Consider the following 24,073-nt stretch of genomic DNA (forward strand, 5'->3'; position numbering starts at 1 on the left):
CCGAAAACAATGCTACGAATGCGAAACGCTACGCATAATACGTACTATTTGAAAATCTCCTGAGTGAGCGCGCCAAGTTTACGTCACTTCCGACAGATAGCGCTACTGCAAGACAGTTTCAAAATGGCGTCTGTAGGTGATGTGCGTTACAAGCAACGTGCCGTCATTGAATTTCTGACTGCAGAGAAAGAAACTGTGGGGAATATTCACAAACACTTGGGCAAAGTCTGTGGGGCATCTACTGTGGACAGAAGTACAGTTAGTAACTGGGCACGGAGGGTGAGGTCATCAGAAGCCGGTTCGGCGGAGCTCCACGATTTGCAGCGGTAGGAGAGACCATCCACGGCTGTCACACCTGACATGTTGCAGCGAGCTGACGTCATTCGCCAGAACAGACGCATTCGTGGGAGACATTTTGAGGACGATGAGGAGTTGACTCACACAGCCAGCAAGACGAGGATTGGTACTGACAGGGCATACTCGCCCTTGTTTCGCGCTGGAGGAAGCCCATAGAAAGGGATGGAGATTACTTGAAAAAATAGGGTGTGTAGTTACAACACCATTATTTCGCGTGTGTTATTTTCATTGTGTTCAATAAAGAGTCGTCGAAGAAAAAAATGCGGTGCATTACTTTCTGGACTACACTCGCAAAAGACAGCTGAAGATTTCGCCATGAATTTTAACTATTATTTGGTGGCTGAATGTCCCCAGCTGCAAATATCCGTACCTTTAATATGCACTCCACCGACCTCAAACCCCAATCACTCTTATTCAAAGTCGTGCCGTTTGCATAAATGAAATGTTTGATATCTGACGTCTTTTATCCTTAATCTAAGCACAAAAAGCCTTTGGACCTATCATGCCGGCGTGATCATACTGGCGTAAACCTTTCTGTTTCTTAAGAAGTTGTTTATCGGTGTAGTAAACTGATAATCTCATACAAATAACATATTGTAACCTTTTCTCGGAGAAAATTCAAAGCCCTTGAGATAATGGAAAGTGTGTGCCACACATCAACTTGAACTCTATCTATGTGTAGTGTCTCTACGTATATATCAGAAGCCTGGGAGTCACAGTAATGTGCAATAGTTTTTATCGTCCCACATACATTAGGATGTTTTCCGTTCCAGTCACGTGTGCAGCGTCAGACGAAAGATTATTTACGCGGCTCTGTGCGTGCCGTTATAAATGTCTTAATCATCTGCATCAGCACACATTATTAAACTTTCACGAAAATCCGTTTCAAAGCGTATTTCATGAGGGACTGACAGTATATTGTGAGAAGAAACTTTACCCCCCCCCCCTAAAGGAGAAAAAAGTCCAGTGAGCTGCATGTTCTTAAATTTAAAATGAAGACACACCTGAGGCTAAATAACATTCATCTGTCTATGTCGTCTTACACAACCAATAAACCGGAGGTAAGTCTTACTTTATCCCTGCATCATTACTGCCAGGATCCTGCAGAGCGCTTTAAGAAATAATCGACTTCTTACGAAACAATTCTTTTAAAAAATTCTGTGTTTCTCTTTGTCAAGTAGAGGCATTGTTGAGTAACATTAGATCAAAAATTGCTTTACAAGTATTTCATAGTTAATTTCCCCACTTGTCTTGCTTCAGTCCACTTCTTTATAGATTCATATTGCTGCTCTGGAATGCTAACATGACACGAGTAACAAAGATTTCGTGCTTTTCTTCAGCTTATACTCCACGTAACAGCTTTTCCTCGCGTTTACTTGTCGCTGATATCCTAATTTGTTACAAGAATCCATTGATTTATAAATCCAAAAAGTTTGTACGTGAAACATGAAGTGACTGCGTAGAAAAAGAATAGTCAGCAGAGGATGAAAAACAACGCAGCAGTGTTAGAACCATTTGGCGCACTACTTGATAGAGGGACAGAGAGAGCAAGAGACTTTATAGCTTCGTAAGAGAAAGTGTTATAGTTTTGTGCGTCGGCTAAGTAATTGCTCTGAACTTAAGTTTATGAACAAGAACAATGATAAATCGTATTGACACAGACATAAACATTTCTGGAACACTGCTGCAACAATTTCTGGTTGAGCAAACGCCTCTGAAGAGGGTTTACGGCAAGACGCACCACAAATAAGTAAATATGCTCTTATTTCCCAAGTGGGTCACAACATTTCAACAATAAAAAAAGTGCAAATAAATGTGGTGAGTTGTAGTTTTCATTTTATTGGCAATTTCCTTTCCAACCGTAAATTATTCTGATCTCTGTAACCCATAGCATCATCGGATTACTTACTGTAGATACCTGGCCATACAATAAGAATTTCAGCATAATCAGAACGCTACTAAAAGTCTCTTTGCAGTAGCCGTGAAAACTGACGCTGGTGTCAGCTACGAGGGGCTTTTGAAAAGTACATGTAAAAATAAAAATTACTTGCGTGTTTGGGGTAAACCTTTTTTATTTTTCGACATAGTCTCCTTTTAGACTTATACACTTCATCCAACGCTGTTCTAATTTGTTGATACCTTACGAATAATACGAATTGTCCAAGTGTGCAAAATAGCTATTAGTTGCTGCAATCACCTCCTCGTTTGAATAAATTCTTTGTCCCGCCAGCCATTTCTTCAAAATGGGGAACAAATAGTAGTCCGAGGGAGCCACGTCTGGAGAATAGGGGGGATGTGAAACGAGTTGGAATCCTATTTCCATTAATTTTGCGACCACAACTGCTGAGGTGTGTGCTGGTCCATTGTCGTGATGGAAAAGGACTTTTTTGCGGTTCAATCGCCGGCGTTTTCCTTGCAGCTCGATTTTCAGACGGTCAAATAACGATGTATAATATGCACCTATGATAGTTTTACCCTTTTACAGATAGTCGATGAAGATTATTCCTTGCGAATCCCATAAGACAGTCGACATAACCTTTCCGGCCGAAGGCATGGTCTCCGCCTTTTTTGGTGCAGATTCTCCCTTGGTAACCCATTTTTTAGATTGTTCTTTGGTCTCAGGAGTATAGTAATGTATCCATCTTTCATCAACAGTGACGAAACGACGCTTAAAGCCCTGCGGTTTCTTCCTGAACATCTGCAAACCATCCTTGCAACACTTGACACGATTCCGTTTTTGATCAGGAGTGAGCAATCGCGGTGACGAAACGACGCTTAAAGCCCTGCGGATTCTTCCTGAATATCTGCAAACCATCCTTGCAACACTTAACACGATTCCGTTTTTGATCAGGAGTGAGCAATCGCGGAACCCATCTTGCGGATAGTTTCCTCATGTCCAAATGTTTATTCAAAATATTATGTACCCGTTCATTCGAGACACCCACAGCACTAGCAATCTCACGCACCTTAACTCTTCTGTCATCCATCACCATATCATGGATTTTATCAATGATTTCTGGAGTTGTAACCTCCACAGGGCGTCCAGAACGTTCAGCATCACTTGTGCCCATATGGCCACTCCAAAAATTTTGAAACCACTTATAAACTGTTCTAATCGAAGGTGCAGAGTCACCGTAATGTTTACCAAGCTTCTCGTTACTCTCCTGAGGTGTTTTTCCATTCATAAAGTAATGTTTAATCCCCACACGAAATTCTTTTTCGTCAATTTCTTGACAATTACTAGACTTCCTTGATTCACACGAATGCCAAACACAAATAAATAGACCAATACGGCTCAAATTTGGTGTGCGTTCTTTCCAAAGATGCTACTAACTAAACATGACCTCTATACGGGCCGGTGGTGCCATCTCTAGGACTTTGCATGGACTTTTCAAACGCCTCTCGTACAAGGCTCCAGAAATCAACACCACGGCAAATGGATTTCTTAGCGCGTCACAAACACAGATAAATGTTCCATTGCATTGTGCCTGATCGTAGTGTCAACTGAAATACATGCCCAGTAAGTAGTAACTGAAGCAGTAAAAAGTATGAAAGTGATAAATTTCTATAACTGTGTTCGTGAAATTCGTGATTAACGTACTTGCTCACACGACGTAAATAAGTCCTTGAAGATCAGGTAAGACTAAATAACAGATACAGAAATAAAGAAAATGAGCATAGGCTTCCACACCCTTTGCCAGGTTTACTTAAGTTATCTGGGTGTGTAATGGCTTCATGGTGTAAAACGTTCAAGGTCGTCGGCTGGCAGTTGGCTTTGAATAGTGTAACTAACAGAGCTGCAGATAGTTCGTAGTAGCAATGTGTAGTAATACTCGTTTATTTATTTATTGCTCCCTACGGACCAGTTGTCTATACTTATAGGTAGCATTTAGACTTTTTAAGAACTTATTATATATAGTAACTGATAAAGATATGTTACGCACAGAGACAATTGTAATGAAATAACAATAACAATAATAATGATTATGTAATCGTAAAATTATTCAGTTTTAGTAGATACATGAATTCAGAGAATATATTTATTATGTAATGGCCAAAATAAGAAAATGAAAATTTAAAGTAAGAACGAATACTATCAGATCAAATTCAACAATATGAGACATTTTAAAGAAGGGTCTAAATAAGTGCGGAGAGGAACAACCAGAGGGAAATACCTTCCCCTTAGAAACTTGTAAGTGAACTTATGCAGGATGAATCACCTAAAACGTGCAGACCTTTTATTTTGTGAACGGTTCAAGATATCGCAATAACGTTTGCGGCAAATCATAGTACGAAGGGCACATAATGTTGTTGCATAATTAAGTCGTTATTGCATAATTAATATTTTTTATTCTTGTGTCAACAAAGATACTGAAGCAAGAATGATGTTTTAAATGGAATTGTGTATTGTGTAACGTCTCTCTTAATATACCTGGACTACAGGTATGGTAATGATTTATTTAGAGATTTATTATTACTCATCTGAACATTCCACAGCCTTAGTACCGAGTTATGAGTTTCATAAGTTTAGTTATTTATTGTTTTATTTTTTCTGTCATCTGTTATTACTTTGGAATTCAATTTAACAACCACCCCCTTACTGTAAATTGATCTACAACTAAACTATTCACATATATTTACAGTAACTAACGTCCTTCCAAACAAACTTGCAGCGTGACCTTACCGTGGCATATTTGTATCACCTTTTATTGCGAACGCTATTGTAGTTGTACAGACACATGACACACTGATACCATGGCCGTTTATCTAACACTTCACTTCTTACTATGTACGCAATCCTTTACTGGAAACATAATTTTTATGACACTAGAGCACCTATAGGCTGAGAAACAAGCCAGTACCTATCGGTAGAAAATCCATTTGGAAGTTTGACTTTTTCTAGAAACGTGATTGAAACTCCGCATAGGTAACATAAAGTCTGTTTTTGAATGTGAATTATACCTGTTTTAACTTGAGCTTTTAATAAATAGAAACACTACAGATAATGTTGCGTAGATGTGCTCTATTCAATGCTGCAGCTGCATGTCTCTCAGGATTTACTGTTGGGGCACAATATGCACTTCAAAAAATAGGCGTGTATTTAACACGAGAGTATTTCTGTGATGTAAAGTGCTTGAGTTGCCCAGTTGCGCCGTTCCAAAGATGAGATATCTATTATGCTAGAAGCAGATTTTTTGAGTTACCTAGTTGTAATACGTAACTAGCGTACAATATTTGGATATTTACGTACCATTCAACCACAATACCACAGTATTAAGCCTGGAAGTGAAGGCATTTCTGTCGGCTTGTGTGTTTACCTGTGCGCTTCAAGCCCAACAGAATGTGCTCTATTTTTCTAACGACCAGACAATAGGTTCGTGAAGCTATTCAGAATCCCACTGTGTTTACAAGGGTCGAAGGAAATGGATATGGTTTTCATTTACTGTAACATAACCGCGTGTTTCCAGTAAAGGTCACAGTAGGCCAAGTGCAATAATAACGTGGTTCGTTGTGGGTAAATATATCGTCTATATTGTCAACAATGTTTGGCAAGCACTGTTTCCTCCCATGCTTTACGTGTTCCCCAGTTCATGCTGTAATGACTGAAAAAATTAGGTGTGTTTGTTTGATTTCAGAGCTCTCTTACAGCATCAATTTTTTAGCCATAAGTTCCAGAAGGAAAAAATGGTAGAAGTTGTTATACGGAATTTAGAGTCCCATGCTGATATATATTACAATATTCTTCTGAAGTACCGTGGTTCTGAAATCGTAATGCGACGCTTTATTTCTCTTTACTGTTTTATTCATTTTCTACCGATACTAAGAGGAAAAATTAAAAATGATCTTTTTAATTTCTTATAATGTTTGTTAAGCTGAATAGTAAGGGATCTTTTAAGTGCAAAACAGACAATGTACCAAAACAAGTTTCTGTTCTTCTGTAGGTGGCACTAATTCTTTGCAAGTCCCGAGGGAAAAATCGACCACAATCAGCAACTTTGCCTTCTACTTTGCTTGCCAGTGACGACATACTTAATTCATATTCGTCATCTGATATCCCTTCTCCTATTTCGAAATATCAACCCTCATCTAATGATGAATCAGATGAAGAGCCACAAAGAAGAGCGAGTGTTAATTTGAAGAATTCTACGTAAATAGCACTTGCGCTATAAACACCGTGTCTGGATGGCGCAGTGGTTAACGCTGTTTCCTAGTAATGAGGAGATACGGTGTTCGAATCCCGGTCCGGAACACACTTTTACTCGAAGCCGCTGATTCTGCATAAACTCCCGATGCAGCTGATATCAATAGTTTCTTTCCTCTCATTTCCCTTCTCTCGCCTCCACCATCAAAGAACGGACACCACGCACTCATATACTTAATTTGAAGCAATTAAAGCCAGCAGATACTAACGACGTAAAACAAAAGCAATTGGAAAGAGCAGCTGAAGATGGCATTGTATTGTATTGTATTGTATGTTAACCGGGGACCTAGAAACGACGGAGAGGCTCCGTCCCCGCCGCAGCCGCAGTGGTCCACAACCCCACGACGACTACCGCAGTCCACTTCACCCCTCCGCCGCCCCACACCGAACGCAGGGTTATTGTGCGGTTCGGCCCCCGGTGGACTCCCTACGGAACGTCTCACACCAGACGTGTGTAACCCCTATGTTTGCGGTGTAGAGTAATGGTGGTGTACACGTACGTGGAGAAATTGTTTGCGCAGCAATCGCCGACATAGTGTAACTGAGCTGGAATAAGGGGAACCAGCCCGCATTCGCCGAGGCAGATGGAAAACCACCTAAAAACCATCCACAGACTGGCCGTTTCACCGGACCTCGACACAAATCCGCCGAGCGGATTCGTGCTGGGGACCAGGCGCTCCTTCCCGCCCGGAAAGCCCTGCGTTAGAACGCACGGCCAACCGAACAGGCTTTTTTTTTTTTTTTTTTTTGTGGCAACGGCGCATGGCGGCCTGGATGGTTACCCATCCAAGTGCCGACCACGCCCGACAGCGCTTAACTTCGGTGATCTCACGGGAACCGGTATATCCACTGTAGCAAGGCCGTTGCCAAGATGGCATTACTGATACGCAGCCTTTTAAAGAACAAAATTAGAAGACATGGAAGAAACACGTTCAAAGAACAAGCAACGCTAGAAAACAGTTATAACATCAAGAACAGTGGGTAAAAAAGGTTTGCAGCATCACACGGTAGGGCGGAGAATCTTACGTTTTATCCAGAAAAGTGCGTGATCCGAGAACTGAATAAGAAAGTGCTATAAAAACTTTACGCATGTCGAAACGCTGAACATAGTAGAAACATTATATAAATTTGAAACATATTAGAGAAGGAGAGACTTCATTCACAGTAACAAAGACAAGAACTTTAAAAAGACTGGCAATCGAGAGAATTAAAAAGAAACTTCACTGTTGTCTTCTACTTGCCACCAAGAACAGAACGAGTCTAAGTTTGTATGAACACGTTTTTAAGTACATCTCGAATCGGTAAAGGTGTTGTGGACATAGAGACGAAGAAAAGGACCACCCATAAAACAAGTGAAGAAGACAAAAGGGGCGTCACGTACAGAAAATCACTTCGCCGGTATTTTGGATAATGCGAGGAATCACACTGAAAATCTAGAAGTTGTTGAATCCACTATTGTCGCTCGGGGATCAAAATAAAATTCCTAAGTCCGTCACTTAATATGACACTCATGTACACCCTGCACATATCTTTGCGTATAGAAATGGTCCTGAATCAGCGAAAGCCCATATTTACATGAAGATAAAAGACCAGTGTCGCCTAACACAGACCTACAATACTTCTGGGATCAAAAATTATGAACTTACACCTAATTATAACTCTCACCTATTACCAAAAGACAGCGCTCGAAGGGGAGGAGAAACAAGGTAAGGAGAGAGCACAAAACTCAGATGGTACTTTTGTAAACTACAACTTCGATCTCCTGCTAGTTTTGTTGGCAAAACTGATCCCATCAACAATCCTTTATTTTATGAGCAATGATTGACATCTTTTAATTTCACAGTGTACGACACGAAGTCAAAACAAGGAGATTATTTCATGTGGTCGGAAATACAGGGAAAATGAGGAAATTGTGAGATAGTAACCTGTTTGCGCGAATACTTCAAATCTCTCTCTCTATAACGGTAAACCACATTTTCTGTTTTAGCTACCGTTGTGGAGGTCAGAATCTAAACGAATATGTTGCAACAATGTGCTTGACCGCTGTTCAGGAACCTAGGAACAGTTGATTTAAAATTCATGGTCGTTGGTGATAATGAAATGGAATGTGACTCAATGTATTCGCAGTCACTGCATAAATGAACCTGCCTGCTGACTGGAAGATTACTGCCAGAAGTGCACGAAAAAAGACTGACACAGCTTATGTTGTTCACGAGATAACCCATGAGATTATCGACTGGAATTATCTTTTGAATCGCCACATGACAGTTAGGAAAGAAGATGTGAATGGAAAGGCAATCGCATAGCAGAGGATGTGCTGGCTGAACATCACAAAACAGCGTCCAGTTGTTATGCATTTTAAAAAGAAGTTTGGAGTCTTTAGGTTCTAACAAGAAAGCAAGCTAAATCAACCAGCTCTCATTACCAGACATCAATTCTTTGTACACATCCGTGCTGCTTATAACAAAGGAAAAATACAATGCTTTGATGTCCTTGGTCAAGTAAGTGCCTTCCCCATTAGGATCGGTATATCGGCCAATCTGCGAAAACCTACGACATCAAGGACATCCAGAAAGATGTAAATTATCATCTGAGGATGCAGTGAATAACTTCTGACACTGACTTTTTTTTCTGAAATTTTGTAGTATTTTTGAAGGTGAAAAAGTGGATTAACAACAATCCATTTCTGAAAATTCGCCATTTTAGCCTATGATGAAAATAGTTCTTGCGTATTCCAACAAACTGCATATTTCTTTGCAAATAAATATGCTTGTAATAGTTAATAGTTGGTTTATTCAGGAAATCACAAGTAAGTAGCTGGCCATCTGAACCAGTGCAACAAGTATAAACCACTTTATTAGTCAAAAGAATTCAAAACATACTTAAAAGTACTGACTTTTTCAAACTAAATAAGCACATCACATCACAATCATTTCAAACGTTTTGCATATAGCGAAGCTTTAAAATTACGAAAAAATTTTAAACGCATTTCTTTCAATAACAGTTATTTTAAGCTACGTAATTGTTGCACTAAGGTAACGATATAGGGAAGAGTGGAGTACCTTGGTGCACTTCTATGATTTCAGGCTCTACCCTGCCCTGTAATAGAAGTTTAATATACTGCCTTATTACATTTTAATTGATGGCATTTACTTTATATATGCTGCAGTCTGTTTCTCAAATTACGAAAATAAAGCTGGAAAATTAAGGTTCTTCTAAATGTGGTTCCAAGGTACAGCATGGTAAATCTACCCAGCGATAAATATTCCACTGAAATTTAAAAGCTTTGTCGTCGAGATAATCTTGTCAGTGCTGTATTTACACATCTATCTGTTGCATTACTACTTTAGTGTACAGCAGTTATCAGTAATGGAATCAAATTAAGCTTCAGTACTTTAGTGTACAGCAGTTATCAGTAATGGAATCAAATTAAGCTTCAGTATTATTACAGACCAGTTGCCAGTTAAATATCTTTTGAAACTATTTGAAGCTAACATAAAACTACCATTTTCGAGATCCGTAAAGCTGTTCAAATATTAAATAAAGTCAAATTATTTGCAAGTACGACATCTTCCACGGTAAAAGACTCTTTTCTCTTCCAAGAAACACAATGGTGCACAACCGACGAAGTATGGTTTAGCTGCCCAAAAGATATATAAATAATTCCAAAAACGTATGGCATTTTACTCTTCACAAAATTCTGCAGCTGAAGAATTAACAATATATTCCAGATAGCTTTAATAGTCGTATATCATACAGCACTTAAATGCATAGAACGCGAAACATTTAAAAATGCTACACAGAACACACCCTTATATCTAATAACAATTGAAACTGTAGAAAATGGCAGCAACTGCTAATGCCGATCTCTGGTGCGAATTCCTTCATGTGATTCTAAAAACAGCCACTCGACTGAAGTACCGACCGAAAACATCATGCTTTTCTAGTTGTACTATCCTCTGGGTACAGTCTCTCCCCTTAATCGAAACTGTGTCATTAGTTGTACGTAACTCTAAATATGCAGTAACAGCAATTCATAGCTGTAGACCTTAAAAATTACATGTTGATAACAAATATTGTGAAAGCTGCTATTTCACCATTACTCTCAAAACATCAAAGGCGTGAAGCAGTACTGATAATTGTGTCTTTAGAATTACTGTGAATTTAGGATGTTTCGCAAGGAAGATCATCCACGCATAACATGATATACAGTAAATAACTGAATTCATGGCCGTTCTAAGACAGTCCATCATGGGGATACATTTAACGAGATGTATTGAGATCAACTATTTAAAAACACTAGCCTTCACTTATTACAATATATAATCTAAATAAATGACGGTTCTTATGATGTTGGCGGATGGATTATTCACGTTCACTCTGCCAGTGCTCAGGACCAATACGTATCCTTGTACAGTATAAATATCGTCCACACTTTCTTCTTGGATCCATGTCTCATTACGTGCAACGACATTATTCCAAAAAGCCGTATACATCAAACGGCGTCCGTCTGAGGCTAATATGCACTGGAATAAGCAGGACCCAACTCCATTTTTAACTGCTCAGTGCTTACGTCCACCATCGAGAGCTTCGCCGACCAGTCGCGTCTTACCATGGGCACTCATTTATGCAAACAGTTCCATTGCTGTGCACAGCTGCAGCATGATTCAGCTACACAGGTGGTTCCGTAGCTTGTCTTTTCCGATTACAATTCCTACAGCATAAGGCTAACTAGGGTGAGAATACATACACTCTGCTGTATACATTCTCCTTTATACGTTCACTAAACAGTCTACTTAATTAATTCGAAAAACAATAACGAAATGAAGTCAGAATAATTATACAGATTTGATAAATACTAGTTACGCACACTGACTGTGTTCTTCTTTTTCGTAGGTCCTTTTCCCGCATCGGCGCAGTGTCGGCATGGTTAGGAAAACTTCACATTATAGGACCAAGGAAGAGGATGATGATGAAATGAGGAGGATAACACAACACAAACACCCAGTCCCCGGGCAGAGGAAAATCCCCAACCCTGCCGGAAACCGAACCCCGGACCTCGTGAGCCAGAGGTAACAACCCTCTAGGCACTAGACCACGAGCTGCGGACACACGCACACTGACAGTGTTATGCAAACAAAAAGACATTTGTACAATATGTAGTAATTGTGGATACTGTGATTATATAGTCGTGCTGTTAAGTTACAGGCCGGCCGTAGTGGCAGAGCGGTTCTAGGCGCTACAGTCTGGAACCGCGCGACCGCTATGGTCGCAGGTTCGAATCCTGCCTCGGGCATGGATGTGTGTGATGTCCTTAGGTTAGTTAGGTTTCAGTAGTTCTAAGTTCTAGGGGACATGACCTCAGAAGTTAAGTCCCATAGTGCTCAGAGCCATTTTTTTGGTTAAGTTACAATGTTACCTAATGGCATTCGAAAGCTATTGAAAAGGCGAATATAGTGATATAAAGCTCGTTAAGTGGGCACTGAAAAGTATCCCAGTAACGTGTTGAAAAATAACGCGACCTTAATCGGCTTATGCGGCGACAATATCGTCAAGACTGACTTCCATGCCAAACTCCGTCGCTATATTCACGAAGTACGCGGCTCAGTCACATTAATGTGAGCACCTGTAAAAAATCTGAAAGACCACCTTTTACAGCGCGGGCGTGCAGAAAGAGAGTCAGTGAGTTTCTGGAAGGTACGGACAGGGATATAGAGGCATTTCGATTCCAGCGCCGTGGTCAGCTGCACTAAGTTTCTCGGTTGACGTTCTATGGAGCGTACAGCCCAATAGAAATGGTTACACAGATTTTCGACTGAGTCTAAATTCGAGTTCGATGGCTAGTGGAGCACGTAAACTCATCCTTGTGTTCTTCGTACGACACACATACACTGCGAGCTGTGTAACATGTTGCATTGTCCTGCTGGTAGAAGCCATCGTGCCAAGGAAAAACAAACTGCATACAGATGTGGACATGATCCCCAATGATAGATGCTCACTTCTTTTGATTCATTCTGCCTTCTAGAATGACGAAATCATCCAGGGAACGCCACGAAAGCATTTTTCAGATCACAACGCTCCCCCCTCCAGCCTGGACACTTCTGACGATTGTTGAAGGGTTGTATTTGCCATAGACGATCTGTTTGGTGGAGCATAAAAGTGATTCATCGGAAAAGCCCACTCAATGGATTTCCAGTTGCGGTACTAGTGTGTTAATTCCATCCTTCGTCACCGATGACCAGCGGTCAGCATGGGTGCACAAACCAGGAGCCTGCTGCTGCCGCCATTATGCAGCAATGTAGGTGAGCGGTCGTTGAGGAAACACTGCTGGTAGCCCCTTGATTCATCTGGGAGGTTAGTTGCTCAACAGCTGAACGTCTGTTCACTAGTACACATCTCCGCAGCAGTCGTTCGTCCCTGTCATCTATGGCCCATGGTGCACCACCAGTTGCCTCTGGCCGGTTTTGGATAGCGTCATTTTGCCATCCATGTTATGCTTTAACCATGGCAGCACGCGAACAGTTTACAAACTTTGACGTTTCAGAAATGGTTCAACGCTACCCCCGAAAGCCAATGGTCTTGTCCTTTTGGACGACAGAGAAATGGCTCAATCTCCACATTACAACGACTGCACTGTTATCCGTGTCCCCCCGCATGCTAGTATACACCCTTCACTGCTAGTGCTGCCACCTGCGGACTGTGGTGGGTTATTGCACGATGACATCGAACATAAGAGGTGCTCACGTTATGTTACTGGACCGTGTATATTGGTCTACAGTGCTAAAAATATACGTAGTTTCTCTGGGCACTGCTTTGCACGTCATAAATTAGGATTACCTGGGAGTGTTGTAAGTGGAACCATGTTCTAAATTTTAGCGTAAGAAAACAAATTCTATATCTACTCATGTTTAAGGGAACAGCTTTTGTGGAAGAATTTAAATAGTCGAAAGGCTTGATACAGTGGTTATTGGCCGTCTCTTATTAACTAATGTAACTTGGTGTGGCTGGGGCATATACACTCCTGGAAATGGAAAAAAGAACACATTGACACCGGTGTGTCAGACCCACCATACTTGCTCCGGACACTGCGAGAGGGCTGTACAAGCAATGATCACACGCACGGCACAGCGGACACACCAGGAACCGCGGTGTTGGCCGTCGAATGGCGCTAGCTGCGCAGCATTTGTGCACCGCCGCCGTCAGTGTCAGCCAGTTTGCCGTGGCATACGGAGCTCCATCGCAGTCTTTAACACTGGTAGCATGCCGCGACAGCGTGGACGTGAACCGTATGTGCAGTTGACGGACTTTGAGCGAGGGCGTATAGTGGGCATGCGGGAGCCCGGGTGGACGTACCGCCGAATTGCTCAACACGTGGGGCGTGAGGTCTCCACAGTACATCGATGTTGTCGCCAGTGGTCGGCGGAAGGTGCACGTGCCCGTCGACCTGGGACCGGACCGCAGCGACGCACGGATGCACGCCAAGACCGTAGGATCCTACGCAGTGCCGTAGGGGACCGCACCGCCACGTCCCAGCAAATTAGGGACACTGTTGCTCCTGGGGTATCGGCGAGGACCATTCGCAACCGTCTCCATGAAGCTGGGCTACGGTCCCGCACACCGTTAGGCCGTCTTCCGCTCACGCCCCAACATCGTGCAGCCCGCCTCCAGTGGTGTCGCGACAGGCGTGAATGGAGGGACGAATGGAGACTTGTCGTCTTCAGCGATGAGAGTCGCTTCTGCCTTGGCGCCAATGATGGTCGTATGCGTGTTTGGCGCCGTGCAGGTGAGCGCCACAATCAGGACTGCATACGACCGAGGCACACAGGGCCAACACCCGGCATCATGGTGTGGGGAGCGATCTCCTACACTGGCCGTACACCACTGGTGATCGTCTAGGGGACACTGAATACTGCACGGTACATCCAAACCGTCATCGAACCCATCGAACTGCACGTCCAGCACGAACGCTGGTCCAACTGAGGCGCCAGGTGGAAATGGCATGGCAAGCCGTTCCACAGGACTACATCCAGCATCTCTACGATCGTCTCCATGGGAGAATAGCAGCCTGCATTGCTGCGAAAGGTGGATATACACTGTACTAGTGCCGACATTGTGCATGCTCTGTTGCCTGTGTCTATGTGCCTGTGGTTCTGTCAGTGTGATCATGTGATGTATCTGACCCCAGGAATGTGTCAATAAAGTTTCCCCTTCCTGGGACAATGAATTCACGGTGTTCTTATTTCAATTTCCAGGAGTGTATGACCAAGGGCTAGGTATTTGTGAATGTATGGGGAAAATCTGTGAATTCTTCTGCCCGCTCACTGTTGGTCCAGTCGTTCTGCCAATCACTCGTCTTCTACTTCAGCAGTTATAATTAACGTACACTATCTGCTCAAAACTATCCAAACATCTATTAGTCGAGATTAATATGGAATGTATACACTCTTCTCTTTTATGAAGTCTTTAACTCTGCTGGGAACACTTCCAACAAGGTTTCTGAACGTCTGTGGTGGAATCACAACCCATTTATCCTCAAGAACACAAGCCAGAGGAGGTAGTGATGTTGATGCCAGGGTATGGAGCGGAGTCGACGTTCTGACTCATCCCAAAGGTGTTCCATTACGTTAATGTTGGGACTTTGGACAGGGCATTCTATTTCAGGAATATTATCCACAAAACATGAGCTTAAAGATGCTGTTTTATGGCAGGCTGCATTGTCATCCCGATACAAGCAATATCCGTATCCGAGTCGTTCTTGTACTGTACACAGTACACAGTGCTGTAAAATGTATTCATATCCTTCCACATTTAGCGTTTCCTTAGGCGCAATAGCGAGCCGACACTCTAATTATGAAGAACATTCTCATACTATATCACCATCTACTCTGCACTTCAATGTTGGCAGGACACTTGATGGCAGGCATGATTTTCCAGGCATTTATCAACTCCAAACTGTTTCACTGGATTGTCGTAGGGTACAGTTTTAATTGCCACTTTAAATCCCTCGTATCCCGTCATGCACTGTGCAGTGGCGTCGCTCTTTACACCGCCTCAAGTATCCCTTAGCTCTGTCTACAGAAATGCGTGCCTTGTGAGCAGCTGTTCGACCATTGTGCCCCGTTGTTTTTAACTCCCCATACACAGTCGTTGTGCAAGCCTGGATTTTTGGCAGTACCTCGGAAATCAAGAGTAGATTCCTTCCGCTAATTTTATGCATTCTTTACAGTCACCCTCCGCTCGACGGTCCCTGTCCGTCAGGAAGTGAAGTCTTCATGGTCTCAACTAGTGGATTTCGAAGGGTTGAAATGTCTTTGATGGGTATGTTACTCTGGTGATATCCAATGAGTAGTCCGTATTCGAACTCACTGAGCTGTTACCGCTTTTCTACTGATGACACAATACTCCGCGACTCCTTTTACACATGCGGGTCCACTCGTGACATTTAGTGGTCAGCTCCACTGAGCCGTGGAGGCTCGTGTCATTTATAGTGAAACCACGGAGCCGTGGGGGCTCGTATCGAATATGGTCAAACCGCTGAGCCATGGGGGCTCGTATCGTTTTCGTTTTCGACAGGACTCGCGCTCTTTGGTTTCAGGCTCTCTAGCAGGAGTGTCGTGGCGAGTACGGGCGACGAGTGATAAAGTGGACGCGGGGTAGTGAAACAGACGGTTTCTCCGTACGGTCGGGCTGTTGGATTTGGCATTTATTTGGCTGTAGTGTTATGTGCCCAGGCTCTTCGTAGTTTTGTCATAGCGCCTTCTTGAGCCTTCACATCCAGTGGAGTTTGGTTTGGTACCGCCTTCCCTTTGGCCAATGATCTACATTTTGCCTAGTCAGAAAGTCACGTGTTTCGTATTGGTAAGTTGGCTGATTATATGTGGGTAATTTCTCACTTCACGCTTTGCAATCTCTTCTGCTTTTACGTGTGGCGTTGTTAATTTTGTGATTTAGAAAGTACCTTTGTACGACGTGTATATTTCTATTGTCTATTGTCAAACCACAATTTATGAAAGATCTTTATATTTTATTAATAGGATTAAGTAGGAATAATTAATATTTTTCATGTTGGAAATAATTGTGGTAGCAGGGAATGTCTGCACCAAAGTATTGTTGGCAGGAGAGACCGCACATTGATACAATTTTAAAAAGGGCGGGAGAGACCGCGTATGGATACATTTTAAGAAAAGAGCGGGAAAGACCGCGCATTGATACATTTTGTAATGGTAGCAGGGATTGTCTGCACCAGAAAGCATTGTTGGCGGGAGAGACCGCACTTTAGCGTTCGTAGGAAGCGAGATGTGAAGCGAGTCGGTAGCAGGTCTGAAGCGAGAGGTTGCGAGGTGCGGTGTGCCTGCCAGCCACCAGCTATGATTTACAAGAGTTTATAAACAGATGTACAGAGACATCAGCTAACTATTATCTTAAGAGGAACTAATATTATTGAATTATTTTTTTGAGAAACTCAAGACTACTGAAGGCATGTTTGCGCAATGATAGTTGTAAGATTATTGTAAAAAGTAAGTCCCATTTGAACGTTTGTAAAATCATTTCATTCAGAATATAATTAATTTTTGCCAGCAGTATTGCATTACTGATTATAATCCATCCCAAAAACCATCAACGTAATACTTTGCAAAATTTTATTGTTCTCAAGAGAAAGTTTAACTATGTATTACGTAACTTCAGTCAAATTAATTAATGAATAACGTCAGCTTTGCTAGTAAAGTATAACGTCAGCTTTGGTAATAAATACAGTCACTTATTATGACAGCCCACCAGCAGCTAATATAGTAAAACAGAGTAAGTATATTCATGTCGCAGTTCGATGTAGCAGTCAGATGGCGATCCAGTAACAGTAAAAAAGATAAGGAACAGTTTTGGGTTATTGCAGGTAATGACTGAGGGCCACGACGACGACACATTCTATGTTTCGTCGAAATAATTAGAAAATCACATTTAATGAGCAGCATTTAAATTTGTATGCGAAGATTGAGAAAGAGAATTAATTTCAAAGGGAAGATTTCATTTGTTATTAAGCAAGAGACAGAAATCCTAAGGGAAAGTTACATAGGTTATTGTAGAAGGGAAGGTTGCGTAACAGAAGAGATATAGAGGAGACGGGAAGGTTTCACCTTTTAAGCTGTTATATGAGATCCGAGCCTCGATATATTGTACGCTACCTCCGTTTTCTCAAAAATTAGTTGACCTATTGTCATGACCGAAAAGGCGTTAAGTGTTTTTCCAATTTTAAAGCTTTCGTAATTTTACGACTGTTTCTGCGGTCCTTTCATTTGTTTGACCTTGAAGTCTTCTTTGTTCCATAGATAAGTATTTTGATTGTTTGATACTGTTAACTCACTTTACTGCGGCTTTACGTTGGACGCGGTTATTGCTTTATTACTTTCGAGTTGTTATGAGTTTGAGACCATCTATTGGTTACTTGAACAGTTAAAAGATTGCTCATGTAATTTCCCCTGTGAGTGGTATTTCAGCTGACTGCTGAACTGCCGTAAACTTTATCTTGTTAATAAAGGAGCTCTTTTTCCTATTTTCTGATATAAAACCATTAGTGTGTTTTAGTTGTGTTGCTTCGAGTGCCGCTATGAGTTGTTGCGTAGTAGGGTACGGTCCGATTGCGGCATCTGACGTTTAGGGCATGTGTTTGTACCCGACTGTTTACTGGGTGAAAGAAAGCAGGTTGAAAACTAATATTGGTATTAAAAGTAGCACGCCTCTATGTTCCTTTGGCTATTTCAGTTGAGCTCCTCTGAAGGCTAATGCTAGTTCGTAGCGCTAATATAATTAGAGGTGTTTCTTTTGAGTATCTACCTTTTCATTAGGCAGCCCTCACAGGGTGCATGATTATCTATTATGCGAAATCGCTTTCATTGGTTTATTGTGTCGCTAAGGCAATTTCGTACCGTATCTGGTCCTGAATCACCATAATGTGTAAAGTAATAGTCTTTTGTCTGTACTGCAAGTGCGCCTGTCATTCGTTTGTTATTTAGAGGCTTGGTAAAGGTTATGCTGTTGCTGTGTTTTGACTTGTCACAGCACTGGATCTTGTTTTGCAATCACGGCCAGCGTCAGTGTTACCAGCCAGTTTAGACTAGTACCTTCATTTTTGAGTGCATGCAGCAAATTCATTAGAAGAAACAGCCATCATTTCAGGCGGCTTTAACTGCGTGTGTTCTGCAAATTAGTATTTTTTGGCTGCACTATTGTCATGGCCAGAGAACGAGTTAAATGTTTTTGTAATCTTAAACCTCTTGTAATTTTTCGACTGTTTCTGTGGTTCTTTCATTTGTTTGAATCTTAAAATCTGCTTTTCTCCAAGGATTAGTATTTTGATAGTTTAATGTTGTAACCTCCCAACAGTTAAAATATGTATATATCATTCACATTAAGTGTAACCTCCCAACAGTTTACTCACGTAACCTGCCGATAAAATCTGACTAACCTCGCAAAAAAAAAATTGTGACTCATATACAAGCTTTCAATAATTGACTATGGATTTAAACTGGTAAATTTTGGACGTCAGCAGTGCTGCGTCATGGCCCTGAAATATCATTCGGAATAAATTGAAAATTCTTACCTCAGTGAAGTCGCTGGATAACGCGTATATATCTGCTCCCATAAGAATTTTTCTGGCACAGCCCAGTGCAATGCTGGCCGCTAGATTTGTCATGTATAAATTGAATCGACTGATTTTTCTTTACGATAATCGTGATGACCATGTATTGCAGAAATTAGTAAATTCTTTAAATTCAGATGAATGAGTGTCAAAAAGTTAATTTTATAAAAGGATTATCATTAAAAGATTTTTTGAAACATTTACATGGGACTTGATATAACAATAGTACAAATTTTGTTGTAACAAACCATATATGCGCGCGGCTGCTTTTACCTTATATTACATCGCTCAGGCACCACCATCGCTCCCCACAACCGGCCCAGCCAACTCCACACACCAGACTCCTAGCTACTACTTACTCCTACTGCTACACAGTTCCTACCACTGACAACACTGCTCTCTGGTCTGAGACTCTCTTATAGCTTACATATCGCAGGCAGCGCCTGAGCAATTCATCGAAATTACATCTGCTCGAGTGCGCTAGAAATAAATTCCTTAGTCATGGACCTCATACAATATTGTTAACTTATTTTACTGCGGCTTTACCTTGAGTACAGTTATTGTTTTATGTAATTTCGTGTTCTTACAAATCTGAGGCCATCCTTTGTTCACTTCGACAGTCAAAAAGTTGCTCATATAATTTTTGGATGCTAAAATTTGAGCCGACTCAATGTTTATTTGAACAGTAATGTAAAAAGAAAAGTTTTTAACCTCTTAAAGTCCGAAATGTTTATTGTCAATCTTTTTTTAAAAATCTGAGTGTGAAATAAATGTGTCGTTTCTTTTAATGGTTAATGATGATTTAAACTACCCGAAGTTCTGACCTTCCACTCAACAGCATTTGCTGGCGCCGACTTAAGCCTAATTGCTAGGCGCATCAGCATTACATAGGGGTGTCCGGATGATTTTGATCAGATAGGGTACTGCAATAGTTTCGCGAGCGGTGTTGGGACAGAGCCGCGGAGAAACCAGTCGGCAGACAACCAGAACGAAGCGCGACCTCTAGGCTGCAGTCCGCCTCTGGATGGCGTGTTCCCTGCAGGCGCCTGTCCCCACCGTCATCACCACAGCCCTTGTCCGCAGCGTCACACTCTATTGTCTCCCTTAATTCCGCCGTCGTTTTCCGCTCCACTCCACGCCACCTGTCTCGCCCCATTCTTTCTGCAGTCCCTCTCCGATAGCCCCTGTCGTCTGCCCACAAATAAAGCCCCGTTAGACTTCATTTACTTTCCTCTGCTCCACCCACGCCGCACTTAGCTCCGCCACTCTTCGTCGCCCCATCACTTCAGACGCTAACCAACTTTTCTCAGACACCCACAAGCGACGCATACAAACTGCGTGACAGTATTTACGTGCCTGGCGTGAGCCAGTAGCCACAATGGAAAAATAGAAAATATGTGGCGTAGATGCGAGAGGAAATCCCCTTAAACATGTTTGAGACATAGTTTCTTACTATACCTCAGATGTCGATTTCACTAAAATCGGTTATAATTAAAGTGCAGCTTCTCGTGGAGGTCCAGTATAGGCAGTAATTATCAAAAATGTTCAGATGTGTGTGAAATCTTATGGGACTTAACTGCTAAGGTCATCAGTCCCTGCGCCCGGGTTTCCGGGTTCGATTCCCGGCGGAGTCAGGGATTTTCTCTGCCTCGTGGTGACTGGGTGTTGTGTGATGTCCTTAGGTTAGTTAGGTTTAAGTAGTTCGAAGTTCTAGGGGACTGATGACCATAGATGTTAAGTGCCATAGTGCTCAGAGCCATTTGAATCATTTTTCATCAGTCCCTAAGCTTACACACTACTTAACCTAAATTATCCTAAGGACAAACACACACACCCATGCCCTAGGGAGGACTCGAACCTCCGCCGGGACCCTGTGATTATCGTATGCCAGGGAAACTTGGTACACACGCACAAGCGTTAATGCGGAACCGGCTGTGGGCTGTACAAGAACTGGTTCCAGTTTTGATCACCAAATGACAAATCTGACTCTGCACAGCATCTCATCGACGTGTCTGGTGCTAGCCGGCCGGGGTGGCCGAGCGGTTCTAGGCGCTTCAGTCTAGAACCGCGCGACCGCTACGGTCGCAGGTTCGAAGACTGCCTCGGGCATGGATGTGTGTGATGTCCTTACGTTAGTTAGGTTTAAATAGTTCTAAGTTCTAGGGGACTCATGACCTTTGAAGTTAAGACCCATAGTGCTCAGAGCCATTTTTTCGTGTCTGGTGCTCATTTTGAACAAACTGTGTAAGTGACGGTTAATAATAAAATCAGCGCTATCCCTTTTTCACTTTTTTAGCCTTTCCTGCTCACGCCCCATTCTTAATCCATTACATGTGGAAACAAATTGTTCAAATGGCTCCAAGCACTATGGGACTTAACATCTGACGTCATCAGTCCCCTAGACTTAGAACTACTTAAACCTAACTAACCTAAGGGCATCACACACATCCATGCCCGAGGCAGGATTCGACCCTGCGACCGTAGCAGCTGCACGGTTCCGGACTGAAGGGCCTAGAACCGATCTGCCACAGCGGCCGGCCATAAGGAAACATTTCTATACGTCTTTTATGCATTCGCAGGGCCAGATTTGCACCTGGTGGCCAAAAATGGAATCCATTTTATCCAGCATGGATCGGTTCTACACTAACATATTTGCATACCTAGCAAGTTTAGCTGTCATAGAATATTTACAACCCACACTGGATATCTGTGGGTAGATGCAAATGGCTCTGAGCACTATGGGACTCAACTGCTGAGGTCATTAGTCCCCTAGAACTTAGAACTAGTTAAACCTAACTAACCTAAGGACATCACAAACATCCATGCCCGAGGCAGGATTCGAACCTGCGACCGTAGCGGTCGTGCGGTTCCAGACTGCAGCGCCTTTAACCGCACGGCCACTTCGGCCGGCTGTGGGTAGCTGCACTTTAATTATAACCACCCAGTGTTATCCTCTGACTTTCGACCCACCGGTAGTGATTTGGTATCTTTGTGCTGGAATAAATTTTTGGTGCCAAAGTATGCCATCACTACCTGTCAAGCTGACACTGTTGGCGATGTGGTTCTTGAACGACAGTGCATTTCGAATGCTGTTGGTGGCACAAATTGTCGTAACCAGTTTGCCATTAAAGGGAGGAATGGAGATAAGGTTCTTGGAGTATTTCTTTAATTCCAATCGGCTACCACAAAAAACTGTCTAGTCCATAAACGCTATCATTATATCTGAGGGAGCAGTCGAAGCCTTACGTTATCCCAATGTGATTAATTCACAGCCGTATCGTCAAAAGATATAAACAACATTAGCTTGGCGTTGTCGAACGCTAAATTATTATACCTAAACCAAAACTGATAACCTGACGATAATATTTTTGCGATAATCGGCTGGAATTAAAGAAACAAATCCTGTGCTTCTTGAATCACTTTCTTTATTCGAGACTATGAAGAAGCTTATGATGTTCTTGGTCACTTAGCATGGGACACACATACTGCGTTAATGTTCAAGTATGTCGGCAGTGCCTGGATGAGGAGCTGCGATATGACTGGCAGACGCAAACTTTAAGCTGAGCGGCCTCCTGGTGCTACGAGTGGAGAGTGTGCCTTATATGGCATCGATTTTCGATTCTCTCTCTTTTTTATCTCCTGATCCGCGTCCATCCACTACAACAGAATCGCAACACAACACTGGCCTAGGGCTCAATACTATCAGCCACACGACACAGATTTCACAATTCGTTGTATTTTCTTTACATCTATTCCTTTCCGTCTCTATGTCGATGACACATGAACACAGAACGTATCACTAGACCATTCAGTACATATGCGCTGAAAGTAATCGGTATAATACGCAGCAATAGTGAACTAAGGAGTGATCAGATTAAAATAGTAGTAATGCAGATCTCATGAAAGTTATATATCTCAGATGCCGTAAAATAATTTTACTATCCGAAGATGTTTGGGGTCCAACTTGTTACGTTCCCTGCACGTACTGCTTCCTGGCAGGCGGTCGGCGAAGTGTTTCAGTGTGCTCGTCGTGTGACTAGAATTTGCCTTCTAGAGATGTGTATATCGATTGACCAATGACACCCACACATTTCTGCAAATTTGTAAGACTTAGTTTCCAAGACTATAGGTGAACTTTCTGTGTAAACAAAATATTCAGTTTTTTAAAAAATAACCTGTTCGTGTGTGTGTTAAATATACAAATTACACGTACATTTATTTTTTTAAGATTAATGTTATGCATTCCCGAAATGCGAGCGGTCATTAATGTTACAGCGCGTTCTCCTGGCAGCGACATCCTGCTGTCCGCAAGTATCTCAAGCTGGAAGTCCATGTAGTTGAAAACGTCGGCGCTCATCGGAGAATCAATAGTCAGAAAGGAATGACATCCTCATTTGACGTTATTTTTCTGTTTTTGATTTGTAATTACTGACGAAAGAAAGTGTACCATAGTCATCCCGTGATCACACTCCTTCAATAAAGGAAACAAGCACCCACCCACACATACACACACACGCACACACACACACACACACACACACACACACACACACACACACACACAGTGGAGACATCTGCATCTACATCTACATATACATCTACAACTATACTCTGCAAGCCACCTTGTGGAATTTGGCTGAGGATACTTTGTGTAAAACTGTGACTGCTCCTTTTTCCTGTTCCAGTAGCGAATAGATCTCCCTCATTTTATTTTCATCGGCGTCTCGCGAGATGTACGTAGGAGGAAGAAACATACTTGTTGACTCTTCTAGGAACGTCCCCTCTCGTAACTTTTAACAATAAGCCGCACCGTGATGCAGAACGCCTCTCTTGCAGCGTCTGCAACTGGAGTTCGTTGACCTTCACCGTGACGCTTTCGT

At 42.2% G+C, this 24,073-nt stretch overlaps 1 pseudogene; it reads right to left on the reverse strand.

Moving 5' to 3' along the window:
- Window positions 1-7,309: 7,309 nt before the first annotated feature.
- On the reverse strand, window positions 7,310-7,427 carry LOC126237942 (5S ribosomal RNA; annotated as a pseudogene).
- Window positions 7,428-24,073: the final 16,646 nt, after the last annotated feature.

This window comes from Schistocerca nitens, chromosome 2 (genome assembly GCF_023898315.1).
Source record: "Schistocerca nitens isolate TAMUIC-IGC-003100 chromosome 2, iqSchNite1.1, whole genome shotgun sequence".
Classification (NCBI taxonomy): Eukaryota; Metazoa; Arthropoda; class Insecta; order Orthoptera; family Acrididae; genus Schistocerca; species Schistocerca nitens.